We start from the raw sequence: 8,331 nt of genomic DNA, 5'->3' as shown, positions 1-8,331 counted from the left end.
CCGTGCCTCCCCCTCCCACCCCATGAAACTCACCTCGACCATGTCTAATCGTGTCTCTTCATTTTCCCCTTTTTTTAATCCACTGTTTGTTTCTAATTCCGCATTCCTCTTCACCGTCTTCATTTCATATCATCCTTCCTCAGAAGCTCAAATTAATTCACACATACAAGTATAAACTCGATTAAGTCTGACTGATCACACCAGATCTTCTATTTCAATAATCACCCTTAGACTCGCGTAAATAGCAAAATTTTATTGCATTATATTGAAAATGGGATAGTTAAATTAATGACAAGTTATTTTCGTTTAATTACGAATATGGTGTTATTAATTATTAATACTGAATTAGATTGAGTAATAATTGACGAATGCGTGAAGTAAAATGGGGGAGAGAAGAGCTGTGAGGAGTGATTAATTCCCTAGACTGTATTTTTCACCCGTAGATTCTCCAGTGGAGAGGCGTAAATTCGTATCATATGAAAATGAAGACAGACGATTTGCGACAGCGGGGACGGCAGCGCATTATTTAGACCAGCCAACGCTTGAATTTATCTTTGGGTAAAATGTGGGGGCTAGACTAACACTAAGAGTTATAATATCACCCTGGAAGCATTATGAGAGGCAGTGAGATATCATTCTGTCGCAATGACTCACTTATCCCAAGACCCACTGAATCGGTTGAATATTGTGCAGTGAATGCAGATCGATACATTAATTGATATGATCAATAATAATTGAGACACCAGAGTAATCACTTAATCGTCGACATCCCTTATTGACGCATCGGAATGACATCGAGCTGTGGTTTGTCCTGATTAAAAAAAAAAAGCGTGAGAAAAAGGTGCAATAAATCTCATATGAAATTGCGTAGATAAATACATGTATTGAAAATAATTCTAGGTAATGGCTGCATCGACTTCCTCGCAGTGCAATTGCAATTCGAAAGATAGGGCCCTTCCTGGTGTCGCGAGGGCAATTGATGCAATCACGCATCTCGTGGCTGTAAAATGGATAACAATGAGAACCAATGAAATTCATTTCCCAGTGGATCATCGTAAAATGGAGAATTAAATTGTATCTCATATAGTTTCTCAGGTGGAGATGCACAGGTGGAGTTTTCCCCCCCGTCTTCGATGGTCTTCGGTGAGATTCTACCGTGTAGTGCATATTTCTATAATTATTGCCGGTGTCTCTTTGATGTTGGTTAACCAAATGGCCAGGAGACGGGGCAAACCGTCTGCCAGGGGTACAAACACCACGGAGATGCGTTTCCTCTTTGCATATTCCTCTCTTCCGCTTCGTTAATTCACAATCTACTTCTTTAACGCAAAAGAGATCTCTCTCGTATCATTCCAATGCGTCGAGTTGGGGCCTCTCAATCGATAACGTAAGAAATACCACACGCTTTTGCACTCTCCCCAGGTTCACCCGTTAATTGATATTTTGATTTGTTATTGGTGGGGATATCGGGGATAATTCTTGCAACACCTGTGGATAATCCGGTAAAAATATCGCGGATTCTTTCATTTTTATCTTCTATTTTTCAATTTAACAGCGAGATTTTTTTTTACTTTGATAATTTAATAATGAGTGGCAGAATGGGATCTAGTTCCAGTGGAAATATCTAGGGGCTGACCAAAGTTCAAGGATCCTTTTTCCTGTTGAATCTCTTTTATCATCGTTTATCTTCGCACATCTGTGGCTATAGCTAATGGCCACTCGTTCATCACAGCGCACATGTCCGGACACAAAATATAAATGCACCTTCTATTAATTCCTTGTGTTGAGATCCGTTGTGGATGTAAAAAAAACCATGGCGAGTATTCCGGTTCGACCACCTTAATGAATATGAATATTATAAAAATAACTGTATTGAAGGCATTACTTATGACATATGTATCTATTTCTTCAGGGTTCGCCTTCCTTTTCCATTTAATAAACTGAAGAGGAGTTCGTGGGATGTAATGAACAGGTACACGCCAGAGACCCTTTCGTTTTCGAAGGTGCCTCGGTTTTTTTCTTTTTTTTTTTTCATTTTGTAGTCGTGGGCGTGGGATATAGAAATGCCGCCGACAGATTTGTTTTTTTTAATTTCCACTTTACGGGGGCTGGAGAGATACCAAAACCTGTATCCAAATTTCCCACTGTCGTTCTTCATTCTCTCTCATCTCAATATTCTATATTCATTTTAAAATTCATTTCAGATACGAGATCGTTTATGTGAGAGGTCTGCCCTGTTAGTTTGGTATTTCTTAAATAGTGATGAGACAGCGCCGAACCGGAATTGAAATAGTAACAGGAAAATCTATCTGGTCTGAACCATCTCCAGCCCTTTGGACGTTAATTAAGTGCATCAATTAACCAAATAGGAGTTTTATCGCGAGGAGATAATTAGGAGATAGAGGAGTTGATGAATCCAAATTCTTCGGCGGTAATTTAAAAAAATGTGGGACAGTGATGGGGTAATAATTCTCACACATTCTCGGTGTTTGTTGAGGGTAATAAGATATATTACATAGTCGCGGTATGACTCGGTGGATATGAATATGAAAATACGGAATTTCGGATAATTGAAAGGTAACGTGACACCTGTGGCCTCTCGACCCGAAGCTCAACGATTTTACTTAATTCACATGTTCGATGCGTGAGTGTAATATATTTCCAGGTAATTTTCGTTGGGTCGATGTTGAGTTGATTGCAATCGTCCATTTGCCCTTACCAATATGTATATACTCGTACTTTCCTCCTCACAACCGTATCGTCTACATTTGACTCTCACTTCTTAGTGTTTAACGCGGTTCTAATTTGCGCTCAGCGGGAACGACGCCAACTAATGCGACTGTAGCCCACGCGCCAGGAGGGAAATACTCTTTTGTCTTTGCTCATCAATCACGCCCTGAAAATGAAAGGCTCTCAAATCAAGTGACGCGGTAGTGTCGCCCGCCTAGTTGTGCATTTTACTGCACTTCGTAGTGGTACGGGATTCCCAGCCAGATGGCGGGTTTTTTCAAAAAAGTAACAAACGTCTTTGTGATTTTATCACGATCAATCAACTGAAGTCGAAGTCATCGAGACTGTGCTATAACATATCCCATAATGTAAAATGAAGAAATTAAATCGATCTCGAAATATCTGAAATATAAAAAGAGTGAATTTTACTGCAGGGGTGACATTTCCGGATCTTTGATTATTTATTTTTTCCACGTGTCTTCAATAAACGATAAAATTTGGTATAATAAATCGGTTATAAATATTTAATAATATTAACGAGATAATATTAATTTGATTAGATTAATCGGAAGGAGAGAGAAATCCCAAGAAAAACGGGAAAAAAGGGAGAGAGAGAAGAGATGAAGACATTCGCTGAGAATATTTACAGCATTCATTACAATATCATGAAACTTTCTCGTTTGCTTGCTATTAAAGTTTTTTTTTTTTCTTTTGTAAACAGATCCTTCCACTTCAGTGAATTTAAATTGGCCATGGGGTAGATCCGGTGGACTGTATGCGTGACTAGATGAATTTTGAAGAGATTGAAGGAATGATTCTGGATGTTTTAGCAATTCCGAGTCAAACATATGGTCAAAATTGCAAAATACCGTGCATTATAAATTCAGGTGCTATTATGTATTATTTAATCTCTTGAAGATAACCGCGCCCGACTGGTTCGATGTTAACGTATGCTAATCATTTGTAATTTAACAAGCAAACGGAATCGCACTCTCCGTTCTTTAAAACTTGTTGCTGATATTTAATGCTGTAATAAAGAATGTTGAGCAATTGGCGTTATTGAGGTGAGGAAATAAAGGCAAAATGACGGTGAAGAAAAATATCTTCCGGTGGCAAAGATCGGTTTTGAATCGGTTATTATTCTTCACTCGAGCTTGCGGTACACCACATGCATCACCATAGACTCACAGTGAAAGCCCGAGTCGACGAAGAAAGGAAATGAGCGAATGGTGAAATTATCCGTTTCTATATTTCATTTTCATTGCGATATCAATAAAAAAACGATTTTCATTCGATAATTAAGTTAAGTGAAAATTTTTTGTAATTTAGAGTTATCTTTTTATCTGTAATTTATGGATTAATGGTGAATTGAGATGGATTAAAATTTCGGGGAACTTTAGAAGTCAGAATTATTTGAGGTTTGGCAACGAGAGCCAATCCGAGTAGATCCTATCGGAATGACGCACTGCGAACGCACCTGATACTGAATTGTGTACCGCACACATGTACATATGTACATGTACATAACCCACCAAGAGTTATTCGACGATGGGGTTTATTTTAGGTAAAGACCAACACACACGTGCGCACATAATCGTACATCCGCGTGAATCACGGAGAATTAAAAGAATGGCGAGATGAAAATGAGGAGATACGCTAATTGCAAAAATGGCAAAAAAAATAAAATCGTGTGAATGATGTTAAAAAAATCTTTATTATATTTTTTTCGTGAATCAAGGAATGCTGAATAAAAAAATGGGGGGAAGACACTTGGGTACCATCATTGCCCAAACGCTGCAGTTCGTTGATTGAAGATTGGAACAGATGAGAGTGGCCAGACCAAATGATTGCGATGCGTTTGAGGACGAAAGGCGGAGCGAACCGCTCTCCTGATTATTATTTATCGTCGTTCGCATATTCAACGGCGGATCGTAAATCGACCATCACACACAGCCATCCAGAGGTTATATAGATCACTCTAAATTTCCGACATTTTGCACTCACGAATAATCAAAATAACAATCAATTGCTCGGAAATTTTTCCCCATTTCTCGAAAAAAATCGGTATGACCCTAAAAATTTACCCTGCAATTACAATCACAGCTGCAGTTATCTCCATCCTTTTTTTTAATTACTGCAGACATGTTGCACTGATGAACAGATCAGAATTGCTGCACGCCCATCACATGCACTCTGCAGTACAACTTTAAATCGAAATGAATAAAAATTTTGTTTGGATGTTTTTTTTTTGTCCTGTTGTTTTATCCACCTTCGCTTCCTCTCACACGATCGTTGGATCGTCTATAACGCAATGTCGGGTTATGACATGGTGCACCTGCCGCCAAGGGATCCTGTCAGGCAGGCTTGTGTCTCTTTTTATTCTGGTTTGCGTGCAGCCGATTCTCGAATCGGTCACCTCACTCGAGGGTCCAAAGCACCGAGGCGCCGCCATCCTTATCTCCTCATCATATCTTATCGACGCCAGTCATTTTCTCCCAACTCATATCCCCCCGTTTTTTTTTTTCATGGATCAACATATAGTAGTCAGGGAACGAGTCATCCCTCGCCCACTCACGTTGTGTTAAATAATGTGGATCTTCGTCATCGTTTACCGGATAAAACAACGACCAATAAAAATTCAAGAATGAATAATTGATTGAATTGAACAACTGAATCGAATTTCACTGGAATTGTCCACGATTTTATACTCGAATCGGTTGATGGTTTAACTCAACTGAACCATCAACACTCTGCTATCTCTTTAACGAGAATAAAATCCAGCGACCGGACATCGGCCAGAGGAAAACGGTATAAGGGGTAATTACTTCTCTGGACCCAGCGGCATTCGCAAACACCGACCTACGAACGTTTCAATTGAATTCCATGTGGCAATAAACCCGCGTTAATACGCGGCTAACCGCTTGCTATTTTAATTAGCTGGCTGAGCCCTGGATGCTGCCAGTTGAGCTCCTGAGTCGGCGTGTGCACCTCCTGCACCAACAACTCATCGTCATGACATACATACACCTATATAGGATCAATGACTAAACTCAAATCCCATTAATCCTCAGCCAATGGTCATTTCACTCCAAAAACACGAGAATAAATAAAAACACACCCCCGCATGAATGCCGTTGCATTTGTCCAACAACCGGACACTCAACAATGGACTCAGTTCAAAAATGAGGGGGAGGAGAGAAACAAGAATGGAATCTTTTTTTTTTCTCCAAAACATCCCTTCGAACTGTGCCAATAGGTATTTCAACTGCTTCGTGTTTTCATGCTGTTAAATACAAAGAAAACAAACTACAACAGACCATGCAGTGACCATTGAGTCCCAGTTCTGGACATTCAATGCTCCCCCACCTCTTAGATATGAAAAAAAAAAAAAGTTCCTGTAGTTTTTTAAAATAATTGATGGTAAAAATAGCGGAGTAATGGTAAATTTACGTGACAAAAATCGAGTTCTCTACAATGGGCTGGATATTTGAGTTGTTTTTTGGGCCTTATAATTTTTCATGGCTACCACAGAGAAAATACGTTACACCAACAGAGTGTTATGACCCAATCCCCTCCCCCCTTCTCCCTCCCCTCCTCCCTTGCTATTAACGAAGGGTTCGCGATGATGCCAACGTACACTCGTCCGTGGCTTTTTTCTATACCCGGGGATCGGTCGTCGAATAAAAGAAAAATGAAAAAAAAAAAAAAAGAAAAGGAGGAGGAAAAAAAGATCAAGGGGATGGCACGTGCCACGGAAGGAAGAGACCAGTGAGAAAGAATGAGAATATGTTGAGCAAGGCCGAGTGAACCAGCTGTCTCTCAGTTTTGGCCTGCATGTCTTTTTCACTTTCTTACGATAATTTTTGTCCTCGTAATATTCCCGATGCAAAACGATCAAATCAATTTAAACATTTCCGGAGTCTACACTACTTTATCGTCATCTCCGGTGGGAATAAATCTGCATTTAATCTAGATCACCGGTCGGTTGATAAGGAAAATGATCGTTTCATCATCATACGAAGTGGAAATGAAAGATAAACCGATTTTTACGCGATATCTCGGGATGGAAGGGAGATAGCGATATTTTTGATAATATATTTTTTACAGAGAATGATGAGAGCGACAAAAAAGGTGGTTATGCAAATATCAGTATCTTCCTTCGGCTTCGAGATATTTGCGAAGAGAGTGACTGAACAAGATACGTTCACCATTTGGCAACAGATTTCAGGTATTTACGAATTTTATTGGGTAGCAATGATAATGGAGATAATAGAGATCTTGGGATATTAGTTTTGAGGGTGAATGGGTATAAAAAACGGAAGGAAGAGGCCGACCTGGGGGAGAAAAGAAGGACGAGCCGAAAAGAAACAGCTGAGTCGCTTCAAATTCGTATGGGTGAGGCACAAGGTGTTCTAGGTAACGCAACGGTCCAGGGTACATTGAAAATCTGACGTATGAAAAGGATCTTGTCCCGTGCCCTCTTCGTACCTTCCCCCTTACAACTTTACCCGCACATATCTTTCCTATAACGTTTAATGTGTAAGTCGGTTGAACCTTGCAAGATCCCCGGAGGGTACGACCCGGTAAACCCACGTGCCACAGAGGGTTCCACGTAACGAATTTTTATTCTGGTTTTAGATTCAACGGAAAAAGTGCCATTTATTATTTTTTTTTTCCTTCTCCCTTCCCTTTCTCCACTCCGATGATTCGATTCTATGGGAAATTATGCACATTATATATTCACATTCTCAGATAAAAACCGATTATCAATTTTCTGATTTTCTAGGGGTCGTACTGAGTTCGTGGGGGGAATAAAATAGACAATGGGGTGTCGATATTGTGAAGCGATCGTGAGAATTCGATTTATGCTTGGGGATTTATGGGGTATTGGTCGGTGTGGTGAGTATTGTTTATAAAAATGTGATTTTATGGGGGAAAAGTGGTTGAGGGGGAATTCAACCGATTGCACTGAGTCGCAAGATAATTTTTCGAGTTGAGGGTTATATTTACAGGGATGAATGCAAGTGTGGAAACCGGTCCACTTCCCCTTTGACTTGTTTTCAGTTTAACGGCTACCTGCGATGAGAACCGGCTACCGGCTTTCAAAGATGCACATGGAAATAATATTCGGTTAATTTTTTCCACAAGGAATTATTATATTTTTGATAATAATAACGCAAGTCTAACAGTTGAACGTATTCCATTGCTATCGCATTTTAGTTTCGATATTTATTCCAATCGATTTACCATTTTTTTCGAGATTGACTCTTTTTTTTTTAACCGATCGGCTTTTTTTTGGAACGATATAATTTACCGATGGCTCGCCATCATGAGAGGAGCCCACGCATCTAATATGCATATCCGTACGATTAATAGTTAATGGCCCAACGGGTTGTACTTACTTGGAAGTTGTTGTTGGTCTTCTCTCTCCAGCGAACATCGTCTCATCGAAAAATCGATGGAGATCGACCAAGACCACCCAATCAACTGGTGAATGCCCAAGCTCAAACACTCATTCTCACTTAACTTTACGATACTAAACCACCAGAAAATTAATTCAACTTGAATGCACCGAAGTTTAATACTTTTCTATTCTAACGT

Source organism: Fopius arisanus, unplaced genomic scaffold (assembly GCF_000806365.1).
Source record: "Fopius arisanus strain USDA-PBARC FA_bdor unplaced genomic scaffold, ASM80636v1 scaffold00009, whole genome shotgun sequence".
Classification (NCBI taxonomy): domain Eukaryota; kingdom Metazoa; phylum Arthropoda; class Insecta; order Hymenoptera; family Braconidae; genus Fopius; species Fopius arisanus.
This window is presented reverse-complemented; position numbering follows the sequence as displayed.